This window comes from Ovis aries, chromosome 1, assembly GCF_016772045.2.
Source record: "Ovis aries strain OAR_USU_Benz2616 breed Rambouillet chromosome 1, ARS-UI_Ramb_v3.0, whole genome shotgun sequence".
Taxonomy (NCBI): Eukaryota; Metazoa; Chordata; class Mammalia; order Artiodactyla; family Bovidae; genus Ovis; species Ovis aries.
Genome location: NC_056054.1, coordinates 166295079 through 166318687, shown reverse-complemented (window position 1 = coordinate 166318687; position 23609 = coordinate 166295079). Strand labels below are relative to the sequence as shown.

Sequence of the window (23609 nt, the reverse complement as noted above, 5' to 3'; positions counted from 1 at the left end):
GTGTTTCTCCTTGGGTTTATCCTGTATGGGACTCTTTGTGCATCTTGAACTTGATTGACTATTTCCTTTTCCATATTGGGGAGATTTTCAACTATAATCTTTTCAAAATTTTCTTATACTCTTTCTTTTTCCCTTCTTCTTCTGTGATCCCTATAATTCGAATGTTGGTGCATTTGATATTGTCCCAGAGGTCTCTGAGACTATCCTCAGTTCTTTTTATTCTTTTTACTTTATTCTGCTCTTCAGATGTTATTTCTGCCATTTTATCTTCCAGTTCACTGATTCGTTCTTCTGATTCAGATATTCTGCTATTGATTCCTTCTCAGTTCAGTTCAGTTCAGTCGCTCAGTCGTGTCCAACTCTTTGTGACTCCATGCAGCACGCCAGGCCTCCCTGTCCATCACCATCTCCCGGAGTTCACTCAGACTCACGTCCATCAAGTCCGTGATGCCATCCAGCCATCTCATCCTCTGTCGTGCCCTTCTCCTCCTGCTCCCAATCCCTCCCAGCATCAGAGTCTTTTCCAATGAGTCAACTCTTCGCATGAGGTGGCCAAAGTACTGGAGCTTCAGCTTCAGCATCATTCCTTGCAAAGAAATCCCAGGGTTGATCTCCTTCTAGAGTGTTTTTAATTTCAGTAATTGCATTGTTTGTCTCTGCATGTTTATTTTTTAATTCTTCTAGGTCTTTTTAAATTGATTCTTGCATCTCCTCCATTTTGTTTTCAAGGTTTTTTTTTTATCATCTTTACTATCATTATTCTGAATTCCTTTTTAGGTAGTTTGCCTATTTCCTCTTCATTTATTTGGACTTCTGTGCTTCTAGTTTGTTCCTTCATTTGTGTAGTATTTCTCTGCCTTTTCTTTTTTTAAATTTATTGTATTTGAGTTCTCCTTTTCCAAGGCTTTAAGGTTGAATTCTTTCTTCCTTTTGGTTTCTGCCCTCCTAAGGTTGGTCCAGTGGTTTGTGTAAGCTTCAGATAGGTTGAGATTTGTGCTGAGATTTTTTTTTGTTTTCCTAAAAAATGTAGAGACATTTTTAAACTCCCTTTTTTCTCATGAATATCACATTTGATTCACCAGCAAATATTTTCAGGTCTACTTTCACATTTTATCCTGAATTTTATTTCTCTGTTTTTCTCACATTTTCTCCCATCCTGATTCACAATACCATCATCTCTCACTTGCATTACTGCTGTAGTGCCCTAACTAGTCTCCCTGCTTTGGCCTATCAGGATATGCTCAATACACCACTCACTCAGAGTCAATCAGTTAAAAGTTAAAACATAAAGCATATCCTATCCTTTTTCTGCTCAAAACCCAAATAACTGACCATCTCAGAGTAAAGGTCCAAATCCTCCCTGCTGCTGCTGCTGCTGCTAAGTCACTTCAGTTGTGTCCAACTCTATGTGACCCCATAGACGGCAGCCCACCAGGCTCCCCCATCCCTGGGATTCTCCAGGCAAGAACACTGGAGTGAAAAAAAAAAAAAAAAAAAAGAACACTGGAGTGGGTTGCCATTTCCTTCTCCAATGCATGAAAGTGAAAAGTTAAGTCACTCAGTAGTGTCCAACACGTAGCAACCCCAGGGACTGCAGCCTACCAGACTTCTCCATCCATGGGATTTTCCAGGCAAGAGTACTAGAGTGGGTTGCCATTGCCTTCTCCCCAAATCCTCCCTAGAAGGCTATATTTGTATGGCCCCATTACTTCTTGCTTTACCTCTTACTGTTTCCCTCTTGCTCATCTTCTTATTGCCATGAGAGCCACACACATCTTCCTTTCTCTGGGCCTTTGCTCTTGGTGTGATGTTCTTCAGCCTGTGATGTTCTTCCCCTATATATCTGAATGACTCAGCTTCTCTTTTTCTTCAAATCTTTATCCTTAAACATATACTCTTAAACAAAGCCTTCTCTTTTCTAAGAGTGTATTTCCTCCCCACCTGAGCCTTCCTAACTGCTTCCCTGATTTGCTTTCTCTCATAGCATCCATCTGCATCTACACTAGTCAGGATGGGCTAGATTATGCCTCAATGACAACAACAACAACAACACCCCAAATCTCAATGGCCTTAAAGTGACAAAAATATGCTTCTGGCTCAATTTCATGTCCACTGATAATGGCCATGGCTTCTGTTCTTTGCAGTCATTCAAAGCCCAGGCCCCACCTGGTTAACCAGCATTGGGAGAGTCTGGTACCAGCATTTCAACATGTTGGCCTAGAAGTGTCAAACAGTCCTCTTTGCTCACAATTTGTTGTGTGTGTTTGTTACTAAGTCATGTCTGACTCTTTGTGACTCTATGGACCATAGCCTGCCAGGCTCTTCTGTCCATGGAATTCTCCAGGCCAGAATACTGGAGTGGGTAGCCATTACCTTCTCCAGGGGAATCTTCCCAGCCCAGGGATCAAGCTGGGGTCTCCCATACTGCAGGCATATTCTTTACCAACTGAGTCACCAGGGAAGCCCTGCTGACTTTCTCATCAACACCTAACTTCAAAGCTATGGAAATTTCCAAGATATTGAAATGGTTAACTTCAAAGTTATGGAAGCATATACTCTCTCCTTGTGCTCAGGGACAGCAACTTGTTTCTTTCTTGGGCCCTATTTGTTATTTTCCTGGGAAGACGGCAAGACCTTTGAGTTAGAAATATACACCAAGGATATTCAGCATCACACCTGCCACCTCGTTCTGCCTGATGACACACATGTTGATTGCTCTCTGTGTGGTTACAGAGGTTTTTGCTGAGTTTATGAGGGGAGACAGGTCCTAGTTTCCCTTCTCAGCCCCTTGCCAGACAAGCTCTATGATTCTGGGGGCGGGGCGGGGCGGGGCCCCACCAGAGTTAAAAAATGAAAGAAATCACAAACATAGTTTCCTTTTGCCCGAGGCTTGGTGGAAATGTTAACAGTGAGAGCTGCTGATAGGTCTTTCCGTGTGTGCTTCTGTATCTTACGGGTTTATGTGACACTTTATCTAGAACTTCTGCGCTGCGCGGACACCCGCCGGTGGAGGAAGGAACGGCCCTGCCGCCCTTGGCTTCCTTTGTTGGGCTGCTCTTTCAGAGTCATGGCGCCGTCGCTATGGAAGGGGCTGGTGGGCATCTGCCTCTTTGCCCTAGCCCACGTGGCCTTTTCCACTGCACAGCATCCTTCTTATATGCGATTAACAGAAAAGGAAGATGAATCACTGCCAATAGATATATATAGTTCTTCAGACACTTCTGGCCTTTGCAGTTACCTGTTATGGTATACTTCATATTGCAGGGGAGTTTAAAGACATGGATGCCACTTCAGAACTAAAAAATAAGACATTTGGCACACTATGGAATCACCCATCATTCTATGTATTTAATCATCATGGTTGAGTACTGTTCCGGCCTTTGGATGCAACAAATTCTTCAAACCAAGATGCATTGTCCTCTAACACATCATTGAAGTTACGGAAACTTGAATCACTGCGTCGTTAAGATTTTTACAAATTATAATAACAGGACAGGACACAAAGCTGAAATATTAGAGTTTGGGATACAAAACACTCCCCCATCAGTATTTATATTGATCGCTCAGACCTAACTTTAAAAGTCTGCTGCCCTTATTTGTACACTGTTAATCAAGTCATTAATGGAGTATAAGTTATCTGTGAAATGAGTCTTTGATCTTTCAGAGAGTTCTTTTTTCATTAAAAAATTCACATTTTTTGTAAAAGTCACTGTTTTGAGCACATTTCTTTGAAAAATGTTTTGTAATTATTTATTTTCTTAGATTTCTTTTGCACTACAGTTTTTAGGATCCTTTTGGAAATAGTGTGACTACTGCATTTTGCAGTATGAATGGTAGTAAATGGTCTTAAGTTCTTAACAACAAATGGATTTCTCTAAAGAGACCAAAACGGTGACTTATCAGTTTTCCTTATGCCCCCTAAAAAGTGGCTCTGCTTCAGCAGATACTTGCCAGTTTTTAATTTATCCATGACTTCTCACCCTACCCCACTCCCATATACCTCCTAACATCAGCTGTCTTGTTTCATCACTTCTGTGGGGTTCAGTGTGCAATGAGCAATTTTTGTGTCAGAAATCCCCTGTCATAACAAATAGATTTAACAAACTCAACTTACGTAAAGCTACCTGTGTTCTCTTCATATATCTGTAAAAAGATGTCCCTAATTGATTATGTAGTGTAAGAATAGCTGAAGATAGACCAGAAAGACTATCTGTGAATTAATTATCCTGCCTATATAGAAGAACAGTGATCACTGAAGAAAACTGATTAGTTGTTACTAGCCAGTTTAACTTATTCAAAGCCTCTGTTATTTTATTGCATACTAAACTAGTGAATTAGTTGAAGAAGGCAATGGCACCCCACTCCAGGACTCTTGCCTGGAAAATCCCATGGATGGAGGAGCCTGGTTGGCTGCAGTCCATGGGGTCGAGAAGAGTTGGACACAACTGAGCGAATTCACTTCACTTCACTTCATTTTATCTAGAACTTTAATTAGGGCCCAGAATTATGGAGGAAAAGGGTTCACCATCCCTTGAATACTAATGCAGATTACTGTCTTGCCTCCTTTTAAAAGATAACATTTTCATGCTAAATTAGTGCAGATTATCTACTCAAGGCCATCTACATATAATATAAAGGACTGTGGAACTGTTTAGAACTTTTTTGGTCTCATGTTACATGTTATTGATGGGAGTGGCTGACAATGTAACTGTGATTCCTTACCAGTGTCAGTTTATTGCTACTCTGTTTATTTCACTGCGCAGTTTCATGTTTCAGTATAACACTGAAGGACAGAGGAGAGGAATAAGAGAGAGAAATTCTCAGGGAATGATCATTCTAAAAATAAATGTCATGAAGGGAATTTAGGGAGAGCACGCAAGTGAAAATGATCCTTAAGTTGACTACAAGTGATTCCATGACTAATGGCCAGCCAGTTAAATTCTATCCAAAGGGCAATTCCAAGATTTCATGAATCCCAGCCTTCTTCAGCTTTTTTTATGACTTTGCCAAAAAATCAGACCTGTTGCCTTTTTGGCCTGAAGTTAATGCTGCCTGTTTGTGTTGCTGATTCCAAGTTTTGGTTTATTATGCCACATTCAAAAGTAACAGTTTTTCAAATAACCACTTCATTATTTTTAAAAGACAAGTATCTCACATGTATCTGTAAATGCCATGTTTGAGAGGAAAATATTCTGATGAAAACCAGAAATGCAGTGACTAGGATTGCTGTATCTGGCCCTTTGTTAGATGAATTAGTGTTTCAGAGAGAAGAGGTTTCTTGGTTTGTCCTGAGAACAAATCTACAGTCTGGTTCCAGTGAATCTGTCCAGTGTCATGAGAGAGAGAGAGAGAATCGGTGCAGTTACTTTAAGGTCTTTTCCAGCTCTGAGATTCCAAGTACCTCTGCGCATGAAATTTCCATTTCAGTGAAACTGGCCTATTTGCTTTCCGTAACTGTGTGCAGGGTTTAGAGTTTGACATAACAGTCTCCTACCATTTTCTGACTGAAATACTCTTCCAAGTCCTTTTATTATAATGGAAGAGACTCCCAAGGGCAAACCACATATAAATTATGGTTTGATATCATTTAAATCACTTGAAATGGGTTGCGAGTGAATCAGTGTTTCCCAGCAATTCCATTTCACCTTTTCCTAACCCTTTTCAGTAAGATCATGGCTTATTGTTTCTCATTCACCCCCTAATTCGACTCTAATTTTCAAAGCTCTGCTGAAGTCCCATGCTCCCCACAAACTATTCCCTGGAGAGGAATCTCTATACCCTCTAACTTCAATAAATGGAAAACATTGCTTAATATACCAGTATTCTCTCCAACTATCTGGTAACCTCCACAGGGCAAAAATAGTATTACTTCCTTTGAGAAGTGGTCCTGAAAGTATCTTCCTTTCATGCTTCAGAAAACTCCTTTTCTTTCTTTGTAGATGTTAATTCTCTGGGTATAGCCCTTACCACATGGTGTTAAGAGTTAAAACCTAGCGGTCGGTTAACATAGAGCCAACACCTAGAGGTGAATTATGAGACTAGCTTTATTTTGACCTGTATGTTGTGAACATTCGAGAGTCATCTACTCTTCTGGTGCTAGAAGTAGAAGGGGGAAGAGGTAACACAACATGATGTAACATAGCAGCAGGTTTAAATGATTATTAACCTGGAAATATTAAGGGGGATAGATTGGAGATGTGATAACTTTGGTGATTATAAAAATGAGGGAGAGTGAATGGTCTCTTCAGGTTAAATCTATGGGTGTTATTTAGACCCAGAAGACACAATGGCCCCATTCCCTAAAGAGGGATGAGGCTACCTTATCTGGGGCTATGGGAGAACTGTATTTGAAGCATGAAAAAAATGACATCAGGAGGATGCAGGGTGAAGTTGTGGAAACAGAAATGGAAAAAGAAAAACAGAGAGAAGAAAAGTTAGAGAAAGTAAGCAGCTTAGGGGAATTAAGTAAGGTTTTCCGAAATAAAAGGAGAGGTAGTATGGAAAATTTATCTAGATTGTATATAGAAGAAACTAAGAATTCAAGGTTGAGGTGGTCTTGTCTTTATGTCCCCAGAGTGTGGTATATAGCATCCTGTTCATGAGAAACTCCCTAAAAATAATTTTTTGAAATAAATTGAACTGGAAGGGGCAATTTTGACCAAAATTTAAAGAATTAGTTTGTAGACAAAGATAAAAATGACTTTTCCCCTCAGATATCACCATGCCAATAGGAAGAACTGGGATTTTATTCAGTAGCATACGAAGGGGGTGAATGAGAAGCAATAAGCCATGATCTTACTGAAAAGGGTTAGGAAAAGGTGGAATGGGATTGCTGGGAAACACTGATTCACTTGCAACCAATTTCAAGTGATTTAAATGATATCAAACCATAATTTATATGTAGTTTGCCCTTGGGAGTCTCTTCCATTATAATAAAAGTATTGGATGATGAAACAACCTATACTGAAGTGGGCAAGGTTAAGAATGGTGAGAAAAGAGGGAAAGTCACTTTTTCCCTCAAGCTAAGCTTTTCAGAAGAGAGCCACTGTTCCAAAAGCCCAGGATGATAGTGAAGCCCAGCCATAGGCATCTTTATATTTGAATTTCTCCATGTTTGATGCCAATTTTATAGCAAGGGATAAAAGATGACTGCCAGGGTGACCCGGGTGCCTGCAACTGTGGCCAAAGTAGGCAAGGCAGAGATTAAATTGGTTTTTGAGGAAGACTGTGATGGTTGGGATTTAGTGTCATCAATGACAATGTCAGTGCTTCAGAAAGTTGGGAAGACTGGACCTGAATATGCAGAGCTAGGGGTGCAGATTTCAGAGTAAGCTAAGTATTTAGTAGCTATCAGCTAACTTATTGTTGCATCCTGAGTGTAAAAGAGTTCCCTGAAAGAGTTAAAGACTGACTCTTAATGACTAGCCAAGCTGTGAGGGCCAGAAGAGGAGGAAAAGTAAGGGAGAAACATGGAGAAGTGTGCTTAGGAAAAACTTCTAGGATACCATTGAGTTCCGGACTAAAACCAAGGTGGGTGTGGGTGCACATGTGAAAACGCATGCATTAAGGTGGGCAGAGGTGTTAAATGCTATAGAGAAATTATGGAGAATGGGCACTTGAAACAAGTGCCTGAAGCATGGAATTCTCCAATCTGCACCAAACTTGTCTCAGACATTCTAGAATCATTAAAGCCATTGAAATTGTTCTAATAGTAGTGTGGAAGATAATAGATTTTCAGTGGCTCTCCCATGGACAGTATATGAATGTTAAGAATTAGTCTACTACTGCTCATTAGGGGGTACCGAGGTATAATATTGCTAAGTAGATGGAATTGAGTATGCTGGGCTTAGCATCATGGCTCCTGGCCATGCTGTCCCAGCTCCATAAAGCTGGCCATCGTGTTTCCATGAATGACTAGGATGAGATGCCTGGAATGGGATAAACACCATGGGAATTAAGTACATGCATTTTTTGATGTTTGGAAACTCCTCTTAGAAAACCCCACACTCAGAAGAAAGGTTTCTATTTGTGTATGATATCAAATGGTGTCAGATGCTTATGGTCATATATTAATTATAAGTTAAAGAGTAGATGGAAAGACTTTTGAACAAGATATTTTAATAGCACATGTCTTACACAATGTCTTGTAGGATAGATTATCCTAGGCATCACACCTACCCATCCTTACTATTCCTTGGTTTGAAATTCCCTTCCTCCTGTTCTCTGGAAAAGTCCTTTTTGACATTCAAGACCCAACTCAAATGCTTCTTCTATGCCATTCCTGACCGAATCATTTCTAATCAGCCAATGTTCTTTTGAATTACCTCAGCATGCAGCTTACTCCTTTATATAGAATTTATTATGTGTTTTGAGTAATAACTCATACATTTCTGTACCCTCTAATATAATCCATTTTCTTTGAAGAGACTTACTTGTTTATCTGAGTATTAACTTCTATTTAATAAAAACATAGGATGGGTTTGTTCAATCATTTGAAAACTATTCACTGAATATTTTCTCTGTGCTAGGGATACTGTCCTTATGTAGCTTCCAATCACATATAAGCTGTACCTTGATTTATAGAATGAATATCTGGTTGAAATGCAAGGAACTTTAAAAATTCAAAGTACACCCAAATGGAAAGAATCCATTAATAAGGTCTTATTGATAACAACTAAATATCACTGAGCTGTACTGTTTAGAAGCTGCTTTCCAAAACTATTTCATTTAATCCTACCAGTAACTCTGAGATGGTAGCTATGTATGACTAATCCTAATTTAGATGGAAGAATGTGACAGTCAGACCTTAAGTTAATTATTCATATAACAAGGGCAATTGTGGATTTAACTTGGGACTTGAATACAGGTTTTCTGGCTCCAAACCTCATATCTTCCCACCATTCAGTCCTCCATCCCTAATGCACCTCACCTTACAGTACAGGCAGAGAGTCTCAAGGACATGGGAATAATAGCATTTACATGGCCAAAAATGTTAGCAACAATCTTATAAACAATATAAGTTTATCCATTTCTCATATGGATTCCATATGATAGCTCTCAGATGTAATGAAAAATTAGGCTCAAACTAACTGTACAAACTTTTAAAGATCAAGTCCTTATCTCTAAAATGGATACAAATTTCACCAAAATAAATTCAATTGTGAAATTATTGAGATGATTGTTAAACTCTGTTAACTTGCTGAGGTGTTATGAAATAAGTTTATCTACTATCAAAGTTACTGTGATATTGAATGGTTTGCCTGGAAACGAACAGAGATCATTCTGTCGTTTTTGAGACTGCATTTCAGACTTTATTGTTGACTGTGAGGGCTACTCCATTTCTTCTTGCTCCTTGGAAGAAAAGCTATGACCAACCTAGATAGCATATTAAAAAGCAGAGACATTACTGTACCAACAAGGGTCCCTATAGTCAAAGCTATGGTTTTTCCAGCAGTCATGTATGGATGTGAGAGTTGGACCATAAAGAAAGCTGAGCACCAAAGAATTGATGCTTTTGAACTGAGGTGTTGGGGAAGACTCTTGAGAGTCCCTTGGACTGCAAGGAGATCCAACCAGTCCATCCTAAAGGAAATCAGTCCTGAATATTCATTAGAAGTACTGATGCTGGAACTGAAGTTCCAATACTTTGGGCACTTGATGCAACGAACTGACTCATTGGAAAAGACCCTGATGCTAGGAAAGATTAAAGTCAGGAGGAGAAGAAGATGACAGAGGATGAGATGGTTGGATGGCACCACTGACTCGACGGACATGAGTTTGAATAAGCTCCGGGAGTTGGTAATGAACAGGGAAGCCTGGCGTGCTGCAGTCCCTGGGGTCGCAAAGAGTTGAACACAACTGAATGACTGAACTATCAAAGAAAGGTCTCCATGAATTAGCTAAAAGATACTGCAGTCATTAAAAATGAGGATACAGATATTTATGTTAAAGGAAGTACAGGTTATAAAATAGTACTTAGAACAGACTCCTCTTTTTGTGTAATATTTATATCAAACCAGTCAAACCTAGAGGAAACCAACCCTGAATGTTCATTGAAAGGACTATTGGTAAAGCTGAAGCTACAATACTATGACCACCTGATGTGAGGAGCCAACCCATTGGAAATGACCCCGATGCTGGGAAAGATTGAAGGCAAAAGAAGAAAGGCACGGCAGAGAATGGGATGGTATGCCATCTCATTCAAAAGAAGAAAGGCATGATGGAGAACAGCATAACTGATTCAATGGACATGAATTTGACCAGACTCCAGGAGATAGTGGAGGACAGAGAAGACTTTTGTGCTGCAATCCATGGGGTAGCAGAGTCAGACATGACTTAGCAATTGAAAAACAATAGCAACATGTATATCATGCTCCGGAAAAAGTATCCAGAAAGACATTTCTTTACTGAAGACTCCTCTGAATATTAGATAATGAATAATTTTAAATTTTATCTCATTTGCAACACTTTTGCAAAATTTTAGTATTTTAGTTGAAATAAGTGTGTATTATTTGTATTATTTTTAAGTCAAAAAGCTAATGCAGGGACTGTTGTTAGGGTGGGGTGGAAAGAGATGAAAATGTGCAAGGAAGGGCAATAGGAAATGTGTTAGCAGATTGGGTAGAAAGTGCAATACCAGAGTAGTTTGGGGAAGACAGAATTACAGGACATTGTCAGCAGCTTAACTCTCTATCTGTCCCTGTCAAGAATCCATTGCTTTATTTTCATTTAGACTTTGGAAGGCATGGCAATGCACTCCAGTATTAATCACTGGAGCATCCCCATGGACAGAGGAGCCTGGCAGGCTACAGTCCATGGGGCCTCAAAGAGTGGGACATGTCTGAGCAACTACACACAGCATAGTGCAAAAAATAAAATTAATAGAAATTGATTTTATTGCCTTTTTTTTTTTCAAGAAGTAAGCCTTTATTTTCTTGTTTCACAATTAAAACTGGCTGAATTGGTTGCCATAACACATCTGATGTTCACAGAAGGACGTGTATTAATTGAATTTTATCAATCTGTAATCTATTTGTAAAATATTTTGTGTGTTTTTTTAAATTAAAATACAGCATACTTTTTCATTACCAAATCTTGCTGCTTTTTGCTAAGGGCATGTGAAGCAAGGTTTTTTACCATGTGGATACCTTTTATAACTATACATTTATATTTTGTATTATTCAGTTCTCAGAAAACTTGTGCATATATGTAGCTTAGTAGAAGAAAACAGTTTAGTTTGCCTTTAATACACTTATAGATCTTTTAAGGTGTGCTGCAGGGGCCTTACTTACCCTCTGAAGCTTGATTGCATCTCCTTGCCCAATCACGTCCCAGTCACGCAGATGTTCTTTAGGGTGTGTATGTGTGCGCGTGCTAAGTTGTGTCCAACACTTTGCAACCCCATGGGCTGTAGCTCACCAGGCTCCTCTGTCCATGGGATTCTCCAGGCAAGAATACTGGAGTGGGTGGCCATGTCCTCTCCCAGGGGATCTTCCCAACCCAGGAATTGAACCCGTGTCTCTTTCATCTCCTGCATTGGGAGGCAGATTCTTTACCATTCAAGCCACCTGGGAAGACCCTTAAATGTGCCAATTACTTCTTCCCTCAGCACCTCTGCTCCTTCCCTTCTGGCTGCCTGAGAATGCCATTCTGCTCTGGGTCCTCACCCACGTGCACTCACACCCTGACTGATTGCTCCCCATCCTTTGAACTTGTTGCCTCCTCAGGTCATAACAGTCGTGGAGTTATGGAAGGTGTGGGCACCTCAGCAGTGAACCTGGATGTTTCCTCTAGTCTTCCTTTGTGTCTGTTTCCTTCTAGCAATAAGCTACCTGGCCCTGTATTCTTTATCTTTTTTCTCAGACTCATAGCTTCTGTTACTTAACAGTTTACTATCCCAACTTCAACTTACTTTGATCCCTTTTTATATCCCCTCACCTCTTTTCTTCCCTTACAATTTTGATTCACCCCACACTGAGGAATGGCATGACCAGTAGGAATTTTTACACATCTTCAGTATTTAAGGAAAACATTTCCATGAATAGTGCTTGGAATACTCAAAGGACAATCTCATTTCTTTATTTTATAGTTTAGAATTTGGAATAGATTGGGGACAATTCATCAGTTCAACAGCTCCTAAATTCTAAACACACAAAAAAAGAGAGAAAAATGCCTCTAATTTTGTCTCATAAAAGAGTTGTGAGGAAGGCTTCGTTCTTATTTCTTCAAAATTTGAGGCAAGAAGACATTTTTCCTCCAAGTAGTTCATTCAGGTAGATGTTCCTAACACTTTATAAATGTTATAAAATTCTATTTTAAGAACCTAGTGTTAAGATTGAGTCAAATTCGCCATGCAAGCTGAGAAATTTTAATAGTGGTAGACCAGTAGGCAATGAACCAAGCTATTTTGGCTTTCTTTTCCTCACCTAGAAAACGTCAAATGCTACATTAGTCATAAAACATCTTGAGAAGTTAATAATGATACATACACATGAGAAATTTCAATATCCTCAATATCGAAAAATATTTTAGGCATTCAAAAATGTTTGATTCTGTTTGAATTTTAATTCATTGAAAAAGAAACAATGAAAAATATTATTAAAATAGCAATAATTCCCAAGTCTCTATAGATAGCTATTTGTTTTATTTACACAGAAACACAACTAAATCATTTGGCTCACAAGGCCAAAGTTTGTACCAAATTTGAGTTTAATTTAAGGTATGCTGTGTCATACTTAGTCGCTCAGTCATGTATGACTCTTTGGGACCCCATGGACTGCAGCCCACCAGGCTCCTCTGTAACGGGGATTCTCTAGGCAAGAATACTGGAGTGGTTTGCTATTCCTCCTCCAGGGGATCTTCCCAACCCAGAGTTCAAACCCAGGTTTCCCTCATTGCAGGCAGATTCTCTAATGTGTGAGCCACCAGGGAAGACCAAGAATACTGGAGTGGATAGCCTATCCCTTCTCCAGGGGAACCTGTCTACCCAGGAATTGAACTGGGGTCTTGTTCATGGCAGGTGGATTCTTTACCAGCTGAGCTATGTGGGAAGCCCCAGTTTTAGGTAAAGTAATAGTCAAGTTAAACTCTCCAGAACTGGTTCATTTTCTGGTGAACAAGTATTCACATAATTAGTATAGTTTAAAGTATTCTGCAACCTGAAATGACTAGAGATTGAGTCGAAAACATGGTAATTTATTCTGTATCATAATCATTGCTAAGAATGTCAATGATCATTTTATTGTTTCACAGAAAGCTCATATGGATAAATTGGAGTTCAGTCAGTCAGTTCAGTCACTCAGTCATGTCCGACTCTTTGTGACCCCATGGACTGCACCACACCAGGCTTCCCTGTCCATCAGCAACTCCTGGAGCCAACTCAAACTCATGTCCATTGCGTTGGTGATGCTATCCAACCATCTCATCCTCAGTTGTCCCCTTCTCCTCCCACCTTTAATTTATCCCAGCATCAGGGTATTTTCCAATGAGTCAGTTCTTCATATCAAGTGGCCAAAGTGTTGGAGTTTCAGCTTCAGCATCGGTCCTTCCAATGAATATTCAGGTCTGATTTCCTGTAGAATTGACTGGTTAGATCTCCTTGCAGTCCAAGGGACTCTCAAGAGTCTTCTTCAACACCACATTTCAAAAACATCAATTCTTTGGCACTCAGCTTTCTTTATAGTCCAACTCTCACATCCATACATGACTATTGGCAAAACCATAGCTTTGACTATATGGACCTTTGTTGGTAAAGTAATGCCTCTGCTTTTTAATATGCTGTCTAGTTTGATCATAGCTTTTCTTCCAAGAAGCAAGCGACTTTTAATTTCATGGCTGAAGTCACCATCTGCAATGATTTTGGAGCCCAAAAAATAAAGTCTTTCATTGTTTCCAGTGTTTCCTCATCTATTTGCCATGAAGTCATGGGACCAGATGCCATGATCTTAGTTTTCTGAATGTTGAGCTTTAAGCCAACTTTTTCACTCTCCTCTTTCACTTTCATCAAGAGGCTCTTTAGTTCTTTGCTTTCTGCCATAAGGGTGGTGTCATCTGTATATCTGAGGTTAATATTTCTCCTGGTAATCTTGATTCCAGCTTGTGTTTCATCCAGCTCAGCATTTCTCATGATGGACTGCATATAAGTTAAATAAGCAGGGTGACAATATACAGCCTTGACATACTCCCTTCCTGATTTGGAACCAGTCTGTTGTTCCATGTCTGGCTGTAACTGTTACAACCTGCATACAGGTTTCTCAGGAGGCAGGTCAGGTGATCTGGTATTCCCATCTCTTGAAGAATTTTCCACAGTTTGATGTGATCTATACAGTCAAAGGTTTTGGCATAGTCAATAAGGCAAAAGCAGATGTTTTTCTGGAACTCTCTTGCTTTTTTGATGATCAAGCGGATGTTGGCAATTTGATCTCTGGTTCCTCTGCCTTTTCTAAATCCAACTTGAACATCTGGAAGTTCTTGGTTCATGTACTGTTGAAGCCTCTCTTGGAGAATTTTGAGAATTACTTTGCTAGTGTGTAAGATAAGTGCAATTGTGCAGTAGTTTGAGCATTCTTTGGCATTGCCTTTCTTTGGAACTGAAATGAAAACTGACCTTTTCCAGTCTTGTGGCCACTGTTGAGTTTTCCAAATTTGCTGGCCTAATAGTAATTGGAGTTACTATATTTTATGCTAATTATTGTAACAAGATGAGTGGTCTTCACCAATGACTAAATAAGAATATCAGGGTTTAAAATTATTAATTTTATTATTGTAGTTCAATTGGTAAAGAATCCGCCAGCAATGCAGGAGACCTGCATTCGATTCCTGGGTTGGGAAGATTCCCCTGGAGAAGGAAATGGCAACTCCAGTATTCTTGCCTGGAGAATTCCATGGACAGAGGAGCCTGATGGGCTACAGTCCATGGGGTCTCAACGAGCTGGACAAAGCTTAGTGACTAAACCACCACCAATGTGTATTTAGTGGTAGTGATAAAACAGTATAGCTCATTTTCTGGATGTTTTCAGTTTGGCATTTTCCTCAAGTAAGAGCAATATTCATAATCTTGAAAATTAATATAATAATGAAAAAGAAGCAGACTCACAGATATAGAGAATAAACTGGTAGTTACCAGTAGGGAGAGGGATGCGAGGAAAGGCAATATGGGGTAGGGGATTAAGAGATACAAATTACAATGTATAAAATAAGCTACAAGACTGTTTTGTACAGCACAGGGAATATAGCCAATATCTTATAATAATTATAAATGGAATATAACTTTAAAATTGTGGAACATTATGTTGTTCACATGTAACATATAATATTGTGCACTATTTGTACTTCAATTAAAAGAAAGCTGAAAAAAAAAAAGAAAAAGTTTGGCAGTTTCTTAAAAAGTTAAAGATCAAGTTACCATATTACCCAGCTATTTTACTCCTAGGTATTCACCCAAGAAAAATAAAAACACATGTCCATACAAGGACTTGTAGCATTATTCAGAATGGCAGCATTATTCATAATAATCAAAACTGGAAACAATCCAAATATTCATCAACTGAAGAAATGAATAAATGAAATGTGATCCATAAAATGAAATTCCATCCAACAATTAAAAGGAAAGAACTAGTGATACAACACGGATGGCTGAATCTCACAAACATTATCCTGAGTGAAAGAAGCCAGACACCAAAAATCACATTTATATTCAATTACCAGAAAAGCAGAAAGCAGATCAGTGATTGCCTGGAGCAAAGGGAGGAAGCAGAAATTGGCTACAAATGAATACAGGAAAATATTTTAGAGGGATGAAAATGTTCTCAGGCTCAATTGTGATAGATTGATTAAATTCCAGAAGTTTAAATATAAGTTTATAAACTGTATTCTTATAATAGGTGAATTTTATGGTATGTAATTGTGCCTCATAAAAGCTGTTGAAAATTGTATATGAAAAAAATTATATATGACGTTCACACACATTCTTTGCATATGCCTATGAAAATACTTATTCTCCATTTAAAATTTGGGGTACAATTTTGGAGTTGTGAAAAGGAAATATTATCTGGAAATTATTAGGATAACATTTTTATAAATTAGTTTATTTTCTCATTTATGTTACTGTATTTTAATAGGAATATGGTATCTTGTCTAGATGAGGTGTTAGAAATATCCTTGAATGTGAGATTGAGAATGGATTTGGAATTTCCCAATTCAGTGGAGAAAAATGAGCCTTAGAGAAGAAGGTTCAGTTCAGTTCAGTTCAGTTCAGTTGCTCAGTCGTGTCCGACTTTTTGCAACCCGATGAATCGCAGCACGCCCAGCCTCCCTGTCCATCACCAACTCCCGGAGTTCACTCAGACTCATGTCCATCGAGTCCGTGATACCATCCAGCCATCTCATCCTCGGTCATCCCCTTCTCCTCCTGGCCCCAATCCCTCCCAGCATCAGAGTCTTTTCCAATGAGTCAACTCTTCGCGTGAGGTGGCCAAAGTACTGGAGTTTCAGCTTTAGCATCATTCCTTCCAAAGAAATCCCAGGGTTGATCTCCTTCAGAATGGACTGGTTGGATCTCCTTGCAGTCCAAGGGACTCTCAAGAGTCTTCTCCAACACCACAGTTCAAAAGCATCAATTCTTCGGTGCTCAGCCTTCTTCACAGTCCAACTCTCACATCCATACATGACCACAGGAAAAACCATGGCCTTGACTAGATGGACCTTTGTTGGCAAAATAATGTCTCTGCTTTTAAATATGCTATCTAGGTTGGTCATAACTTTTCTTCCAAGGAGTAAATGTCTTTTAATTTCATGGCTGCAGTCACCATCTGTGAGAAGAAGGTAACCTAGGTCAAATACACTGAAAGGCAAAGTTGATGCTAGAACCCCTTCAGTTTCTTCCACAGCATATTAAAATGGAATGCCCCACTATGGTATTGTCAGTAAATGGGCCATCCTAGAGTCTCATGGCTCACTGTCCTTAGTACACGGTACCACTGACTACACTCTCATAATGATTTAGTCTTTTTCCTCTAGTCTATAGAAGACTTTTGATGCTGTGAGATATGAAGATAAGCAGCTGTATATGATCAGCATTGGGTATTTATTCAGTTCAGTTCAGCTCAGTTGCACAGTCATGTCCAACTGTTTGCAACCCCATGGACTGCTGCACACCTCCCTGCCCATCACCAACTCCTGGAGCTTGTGCAAACTCATGTCTATTGAGTCAGTGGTGCCATCCAACCATCTCATCCTCAGTCTTCCCCTTCTCCTCTTGCTTTCAGCCTTCCCAGCATCAGGGTCTTTTCTAATGAATCAGTTCTTCTCATCAGGTGGCCAAAGTATTGGAACTTCAGCTTCAGCATATCAGTCCTTTCAATGAAAACTCAGGACTGATTCCATTTAGGATTGACTAGTAGGATCTCCTTGCAGTCCAAAGGACTCTCAAGAGTCTTCTCCAATACCACAGTTCGAAAGTATCAATTATTCAGGGCTCAGCTTTCTTTATGGTCCAACTCTCACATCATGACTACTGGAAAACCATAGCTTTGACTATACAGACCTTTGTTGGCAAAGTAATATTTCTTCTTTTTAATATGCTGTTTAGGTTGATCATAGCTTTCCTTCCAAGGAGCAAGCATCTTTTAATTTCATGGCTGCAGTCACTGTCTGTGGTAACAACTCATATAGATTCTAAATGTCTAAACAGAGATGGCTGGTGAAACCATTTGTTCCAAGTCCATCTGATGTTTTTATTTGTGATATTTTGCATAAAGGAATGAATGCCAGAAATACATAAGAAAGTTTTGTTACTACTTTCTGGTATTTTATGAGATGACAAAATTTTAGCTTTCATGAAAACTATTTGCTCCCTCAAGCAATGTTTTAACTAGAGCTATATAATCTTATGTGTGCAGTATTTCTTATAGCACTGGTAGAATTATACATTTTTTGCTTTGTCCTATAAAGAGTCACTTTGATTCCATTATTCTTCTCCTTAGTAGAATTCACTGTGTGCTCATTTTGGAGTTATTGAGAAACAAAAAGAGTAAGAAATATCAGTCCTTTTGGAAAAATAGACCAAATATAGTGATATTAATTAGAATGACATGTTTTCTGTTTCTTTTCTATTTTTTGATAATTATTTTGAGATTGTCAGGACAAGCACTTAATTTTTCCTTATGACACATGTTTAAATTTATCTAGTTTCTTCTAGGTGAAAATACCTCTTAGACATAAGAAAGCCAATATTGTCAAAAGTGGCTCACTTGGCCTGGTGCTCTATACACTCCATGGAATTCTCCAGGCCAGAATACTGAAGTGGGTAGCCTTTTCCTTTTCCAGGGGATCTTCCCAACCCAGGGATCAAACCCAGGTCTCCCACATTGCAGGTGAATTCTTTATCAGCTGAGCCACAAGGGAAGCCCAAGAATACTGGAGTGGCCAGCCTATCCCCTCTCCAGCGGATCTTCCCAACCCAGGGATCTAACCAGGGTATCCTGCATTGCAGGTGGATTCTTTACCAACTGAGCTACCAGGGAAGCCCTAAGTCATATGATTGGGTGTCTATTGTAAATAGGAGAGATTATAGTTTTTTTAAACTAGTAAATATAGCATAATAGAAATATCTGGAAAGGAATATATATATATATATATATATATATATATATATAAAAGTTATCCTTGTTCTCAGAGAAAATTGTATTACAATATAACCATCTTTTACAAAAATCAGTAAATCAAGAGAGGTTCATACTTTGCAAAGACACTAGAAGATATAAAAATGTTGATTTTAATAATTATCTGAATATTACTCAGTGGAAATAACAGCAATAAAAATTACTGATGCATGAAACAAAACTGATAAATCTCCAAAATATTTCATTGAGTGCAACAAGCCTTAAAATGAAAGAGTACATATTGTATGATTCTATTTAACTGAAGTCTAGAATAGGCAGAACTAATCTATGGAGTAAAAATCAGAACAATAATTGTTTCTAGGCAGATGGGGTGGGAATGGGCTGACAAGGGATGTGAAGAAACTTTCTGGGTTGAAGAATATTTGAAATCTCAATACACATTTGGCTTATATATATATATGTGTGTGTGTGTGTATATATATATATATGATGGCATTTGGAAAGAAATCTTATACACAGTTAACATTTATGTATTTCATTTGCATGTAAATTTTATCTCAAAAGAAAAACATAAATGTCAAATTGTAGTTAATGATATGCATATTGAAGTTTTCAGCAGGATGCATATTGAAGTGATGCTTACTTTGAAATTCATTGAAAAGTTAGATGGATTGATGGATGGATGAAAGTATGGAGAGATGGAAAAACATGTGGTAAAACAAGTACAGTAGGACTTTGATCATTGACTCTTAGTGGTGGCTCTATGGATGTGCACAGCACAATTCTTATAGTTTTTCTCATGTTTGAAATTTTTATCATAGCAGCAAAGATGAGTTAACATTTTAAGTCTCTAAAGACTTAAAGATTTAAAGACATGTAGTTGCAGTTTCTTAACATTTAAAAGTATTTTACCTTTTGTATATTAGAAGTTATAATCCCAGAAAACTATAATTTGAAGAGTTTTCTCAAAGACCAAAATATACATACAATTCTCATGACAGGAAACTTAATGTTGTGGGTGAGGTCCTTTTTCCTCCACACCATACTGCATATCTGCTATCTCTTTCAAAAGACATTGGGCCCATTGACTTTAATTTTGATGCTCAGAATTTGCAAAGAATAATGAATGGTGAAGGAAATGGCAACCCGCACCAATGTTCTTGCCTGGGAAAACCCATGGACAGAGGAGCCTGGTAGGCTACAGTCCATGGAGTTGCAAGAGTCGGACACGACTTAGAGACTAAACAACATAAACAATGGTTCTGAAACTTGAGTATGCATCAGAATTACCCAAACAGCTTGTTGAAATACGGGTTACTGCCCTGCTCCCAAGTTTCTGATTCAAGAGGTGTGCAATGGAGTCTGAGAAGTCGTATGAGGGGCCCCTCTCAAAGAACCCTGCCATGGAGCCTATCCTTTTTCCCATCAGATTGACCTATTGTTATCACTCATACTTTTAAATAGCAAGAAAATCACCGTCAAGATTTTCATGAAAATCAAGCAGAGAAAGAACAAAAAGTAAGGAATGAGTTTTGTTAAGTCCCTTAACCTGTTCAATTTCTTTTTTTTTAACATGTATTAAAAATAATGATTAAGATTCTACTAGTTGTTTAAAGAAGTACAGAAAAAATATTACAAAATAGGTTTTGAAATTTACTTTCTTACCTGCATTTGGCATATCCTCATGGCATGAAAGATCCATATAGTCAAACTATGGTTTTTCCAGTAGTCATGTACAGGTGTGAGAGCTGGACCATAAAGAAGGCTGAGCACTAAAGAATTGATGCTTTCAGATTGTGGTACTGGACTGCAAGGAGATGAAACTTGTCAATCTTCAAGGAAATCAGTCCTGAATATACATTGGAAGGACTGATGCTGAAGCAAAAGCTCCAATACTCCAGCTACCTATGAAGAGCCATTTCATTGGAAAACCCCCTGATGCTGGGAAAGATTGAAGGCAAGAGAAGAGGATGATATAGGATGAGACAGTTAGATAACATCACCAACTGAATGGATATGAGTTTGAGCAAACTCTGGGAGATAATGAAGGACAGAGGAGCCTGCTGTGCTGCAGTCCATGGGGTCACAGAGAGTCAGTCATGACTTAGTAACTGAACAACAACATGGCATAAAAACTATTTTTGTAACTAGTTTCACAAAACTAAAGGAGCACTTCTGTTATATATTCTCTCGGTCTACCCCTTCCAGCATATCTAAAGCCACTGTACTGTAGATGCATTGAACAAATTGTTCTAATCATACTGCACTGAAATAGTTGATTTATTTATGTGTCTAACTTACTAGAATGCACAATTTTTGTGATCAGACAAGTCATGTTTGAACTGATGTCACTAATGCCTAGTACCTTGTCATAAGTGAATGGATCAAATGAAAAGCAGATGAGTGAAAATACTTATTTCCCCAGATTTGCCAGAGCAAATATTGATTTTATTGAGAATTTGTAGTTGTTTGAAATGAACCATGTCACTGCCGCCCTTCCCTTATGGCAAATACATGGCCATTGATTGCTTATAGTTGCTATTCCCATCCACCCCCTGAAAAAAAGAAAACTCAGCCTGCTTCAGACTTTAAAGCCTAATTTTGGGAGAATTAGATCAAGGGATTGTGTGCAAGTGACAGCTGTGTATGTCTCAGGATAAGATTTCTTCTTAAGTATGAGAGGTTCTTGAATTATATGGTAGTCTATGAAATGTAATCTTCCTGCTGGGTTGTTGATTGGGTTACAAAGTAGATAATGAAATTTTTGCTCCTTTGGTAAAACTATTAGCCCTGCCAAGTGGTGCTGAAATGTCAACATTGGCAGGTTCAGTCTGTCTCATTTAGTCATCCAAAGTTACCAGACGGTGAAGTATTGGCCTGAGGAATCAGTGCACTGGCAATTCTTACCAAGGTGGAAACCGTGGTTGTCTTAGCTGAAATGGAAATCACTTACACAGACAGCTGGGCAAACAGACACAAAGTGCCCCATTAAGGAGAAAACATTTTCCTCTTCAGATTTTTGGCAAGATGGCATTTCTTTCTGAAGTCAGTAGTAAACATCCTCTGTATACTTGATGACCATAATACCTAATAAAAAGTTAACTAGCTTACACCTGGGGAGAGGTAGCTATCTGGGAATCTTTTGAGAATGGCTTATCAGGGGAGCTTTCCAGATGAGCTGGACTTTTTATTTCCGGAACCCTGAGGGCACCTGTTGCCTGTGGGCACATGTGCTCCAGCCAGCAGCCTCACCTCAGCGCACAGGAGAGTGAACAGGCTCCTCTGCTAGAGCTGGAGCAGAGACCATGGGATGCTCTGCTGCAAGTCTCTTGCTAACATTGATTCTGTACGTGTAAAGTCAAATCGTGAGTTTATCTAAAGCCCCTCAGTCCCTGGCTTTGACAGCTGTCCATGTGGCTTATGGGACTTTAATCACAATATTTTTTTCTGCACTTTTAAAAAAATGCCATTTTTCCTTAGATTTATAAAAATCTTGCTTTATATATACATATAAACCAGGATCTTTTCAGATGTTTTCGTATATATTCTTATACTTTTTATATATTTTATTGAAATACAGTTGATGCATAACCTTATATAAGTTACAGGTATACAATAAAGTGATCTGCAGCTTTCAAAGGTTATACTCCATTTATAGTTATTATACAATATTTGCTATATTCCCTGTGTTATACAATATGTCATTGTAGCTTATGTTATATCTAATGGTTTGTACCTCTCAATTCCCTACCCATCTATTGCCCCTCCCTGCTTTCCTCCCCTCACTTGTAACCAGTAATTTGTTCCCTATATCTGTGAGTCTATTGTTCTTTTGTTATATTCACTAATTTGTTGTGCTTTTAAGATTTCACATATAAGTGATATCATCTAGTATTTGTCTTTCTGACTTATTTAACTTAGCATAATGCACTTCAACTCTATGTTTCTGCAAATAGCATTATTTCATTCTTTTTTATGTCTGAGTAATATTCCAATATATATATGTACTACATCTTTAACCATCCATCTGTTGATGGACACAGGGTGCTTCCATATGTATTTTTTCTTATATTGTAAAAAACACAAGAAAGAATGCCTTCTGTTCATCTCTAAAGCTGTGTGCTATTAATTCATTGTGCTTCCCTGGTGGTTCAGAAGTAAAGAATCCACTTGTCAATGCAGGAGACACGGGTTTGATCCCTTGGTCGGGAAGATCTGCTGGAGAAGAAAATGGTGACCTAGTCTGGTATCCTTGCCTGAGAAATCTCAGGAACAGAGGTGCCTGGTGGGCTACAGACCATGGGGCCACAAAAAGTAAGACACAACTTAGAGACTTTCAACTTAGAGACTAAACAACGTTAGTTCATCATTTCCTAAATGCCCAGAATCTCTTTTCCTCTAGTGTTCTCATTTAGATCCCGGATGCATCGTCTGAATTGTACATATTTGGTGAACTAATTTCATTTGTAAATTAGGGTACACAACGTTCAAAGTGTTTGTAGCTGAGTCCCTGTCCTCCTTACAGGTAACCCACTACTCAAAGCCCTTCAGAAGGCAGGGAAGATAAAAACCGAAGGCATGAAGTAAGAAGACTGAGGTGGGTGAGAGCAGCTTGATGCAAATGGGAAGAGATTAGAGAATTTCAACCTGTTATCCTTATCAAATTGCCCATTTTTGTAAATCACAATTATTTTTGCACGACTTTTGTGAATGTGGCTGCTATGAAAGGGAAAGTGTTAGTCACTCAGTCATGTCCAACTCTTTGTGACCCCGTGGACTGTAGCCTGCCAGGCTCCTCTGTCTATGGAGTTCTCCAGTGAGAATACAGGAGTGGGGAACCATTTCCTCCTCCAGGGGATCTTCCAGACCCAGGGATTGATATAGGGCCATAAATAACGATAGTTTGAATGGTGCCATTTAGACTTTCGCAAAGCACAACTTAGACAACTGTCAGTGGCATCCCTGTTTCTGGAGAACATTCGGTAGAGC

General features: G+C 38.8%; 1 protein-coding gene and 1 pseudogene across 50 annotated transcripts in view; both read left to right on the top strand.

Moving 5' to 3' along the window:
* The window catches only part of ABI3BP (ABI family member 3 binding protein), a 293296-nt gene that overhangs the window by 50568 nt on the left and 219119 nt on the right, over nucleotides 1–23609 (top strand). The window lies entirely within an intron of this gene.
* On the top strand, nucleotides 1544–3559 carry LOC101111243 (ER membrane protein complex subunit 5-like; annotated as a pseudogene).